Raw genomic sequence first — 3,119 nt, forward strand, 5'->3', positions numbered from 1 at the left:
TGTGAATATCTTCTCCCAGTGTGTGATTTGTCTTTTTATTCTTTAAATGGAACCTCTTTTTTTAGTGTTTATTATTTTTGAGAGAGCATCAGTGGTGGAGGCACAGAGAGAAAGGAGGACAGAGGATCTGAAGTGGGCTTTGTACTGATAGCAGTGAGCTTGATGCAGGGGTTGAACTCCTGAACTGTGAGATCATGACCTGATCATGATCAAGCCAAAGTCAGACACTCAAACCACTGAGCCATCCAGGTGCCCCTTAATGGTATCTTTTAATGAAGTACAATTTATCAAGTTTTTGGTTTTTTTTTGTAATAGTGCTTTTTAACTCCTGGTTAAGAAACCTGTGCTTGTCCCTATGTCATTGTTTCAGTCGCATTTCAACCAGAGCAGCAGAACCACTAGGGAGATATAGATGAAGCAAGTTATTGTAAGGAACTGTCTTATGTGCTATGGGAACTTGCTGGGCAAGTTCAAATTCCATAGGTAGGCTGAAGCTGCTGTCCACAGGCATAATTTCTTCTTCATTAGAGAAGTCTGAGTTGTGCTCTTTACGGCCTTCCACTGATGGAATCAGGCTCACCCATATTATCTAGGATATCTCCCTTACTTAAGTCAACTGATTTTGAACTTTAATCACATCTATAAAATGCCAACATCTAGATTAGTGTCTGATTGTATGACTGGGGACTTTAGCTTAGTCAAGTTGACACATCAAAATGTCATCGTAGTCATTTACAGATTTTTCTGTGTTTTCTTCTAGAAGTCTTATTGCTTTACCTTTTTATTTAGTTGGATGATCCATCTTAGAGTAATTTTTGTGCATGGTGTGAAACAGGGGTCAAAGCCAAATGGGGAATAGTTATGGGGCATCAGTATGTTCAGGGAAGATGTGCTATGGTCCCGGCCCCAAGGGATGAATTGCAGATTGATCCAAGCCAATCATGGTAGTCCTATGTCTCTTTCATTCATTCAGCAGATATTTATGGAGTCCTTGCTATGTACCAAACATATCCTCAGTTCTGAGAATGCGACAATGAATAAAATAGGTAAAGTTCCTGCTGTTGTGAAATTTTCCTTTACACGTAATTGATTAGAGTTAGGTATGTGACCGCATTCTAGGCAACAGTACCTGAAGAGATATATGCTGTAGACATGAGGGAAAGGTATTACTCCTTGATAAAAGGGAGACTTTCAGCGAAAACCTCTCTGCCTTACGCACAGGAGGACGTGATATTTGGTATTGTAGCAGTCTTAGAGTAATACCCAGAGGATTACAGAGAAGCCAGCCCAGAGCCCTGACACCTTCAAGCTCCTTAAAAAATTTATTTATTTATTTTGAGAGAGAGACAGAGAGCAAGAGGAAGAGGGGCAGAGAGAGTGAGAGAGAGAATCCCAAGCAGACGTTAGGGGGCTCGATCTCACAAACTGTGAGATCACGACCTAAGCTGAAATCAAGAGTTGGACACTTAACTGACAGAGCAACCCAGGTGTCCCTTCAAACTCCTTTATTGTCCAATTCTGGAATGACCCATCTCCAGGTTTCTAATGTGACATAATTAAATATTCTTATTGTTTAAGCCACACTTGGGCATTCTATCACTTGTAGCTATAGACACATATGTTTCTTGGCCTGGCACCACTGCTCTCTAACATTTGTGCCACAACTCACCTCAGTTCCTTTCATTATCCAGCTCTAGCCTTTTTTTAAAAAATTTTTTTTTAATGTTTATTTATTTCTGAGACAGAGAGAGACAGAGCATGAACGGGGGAGGGTCAGAGAGAGAGGGAGACACAGAGTCTGAAACAGGCTCCAGGCTCTGAGCTGTCAGCACAGAGCCCGACGCGGGGCTTGAACTCACGGACATGAGATCATGACCTGGGCCGAAGTCGGACGCTCAACCAACTGAGCCACCCAGGTACCCCCAGCTCTAGCCTTTTTAAAAAATTTTTATTTTTTTTTTAAGCAATCTCTACACCCAACATGGGGCTTGAACTCACAACGCCAAGATCAAAAAGTCCCGTGCTCTACCTGCTGAGACAGCAAGGCACCCCTATCCAGCTTTAGCCTTAATTTTGCCTTCTACCTTAGACATTTATACTCAAACCTTCTCTAGCTCCCTTTCTAACTTGCTTTGGCCTTTAATGAAGAAAACTGATCCCTTCTGCTGAGGTCCCTATGGCCCAAAGTTTCCACCTCAACACTGTCTCCACCTCAGTTTCTCTGCCACAGCCAACCTCTTTTTCTAGTTTGACTTCCATTTCTCCAACCCTCACATATGCCAAGCCCCAGTTGCAGAGGTAGGCACTAGATTATGGTTATACGGTGTTTGAGCTATGGTTGGCGCATTTCCTGATGCAAAGCCACATGAAATATACTATGGAGGAAAAGAAATAAAAGCCTTGCCCAGAAGCCAGACTTCAGAGACTGAAGTGGACATACAGCTGAGGTGAGAGAATACACTGCCCCAGAGAGCCAGAGAAATAGCTGCTCAATGGTTTCCAGTTGCTATGTGGCCTGACTATACTTCCCGCATTGAATTCCTTGGAAGTTCCTTGAATTCTCATAATGAAACTCTTTCCATAAGCCACCTTGAAGCGGTTTCTGTTTCTCGCAAACAAATCACATAGACTGTGGCTCTTACAGTCCTGAAAAGGGCCTTATTCTGTCAAGTGTACAATTCCCACTGGGAGAGAATATTAGCAAGTGTTCGGGAGTTAAGCCGGGTATCTGTTATGTACACCTCCAAGCTGCACCAGTAATACCTTCTACAGATTCAAGCCTGGGATTCTGAAATAGAGAAGAAATCCTTCCCTGGTCTTTTCTCAGTGTAGGTTCCTAAATTCCTAGAGTACCCTCTTTTGAGAAGACAGGGGAAGCATTTAACTCTTCTGTCTTAGTTTGGGTGATTCTTCCCCAAAGCAGAGCCTTGGACAAGGACTTGAGTTCAGGTAGTTCAATTGGAAGATGACTGAGGCAGGGATGAGGAGCAAGCAGAGAGTGTCACAGGGCAGGAGGAAAAAGTAAGTGGCTCATTAGTCACCTAAGTTACCACCAAGTGACTGGGGCTCGACTCCACTGGAAACTTTCTGAAAACCCGTGCAGTATGTTCCTTGGAATC

The sequence above is a fragment of the Neofelis nebulosa genome, chromosome 8 (genome assembly GCF_028018385.1).
Source record: "Neofelis nebulosa isolate mNeoNeb1 chromosome 8, mNeoNeb1.pri, whole genome shotgun sequence".
NCBI classification, from domain to species: Eukaryota; Metazoa; Chordata; class Mammalia; order Carnivora; family Felidae; genus Neofelis; species Neofelis nebulosa.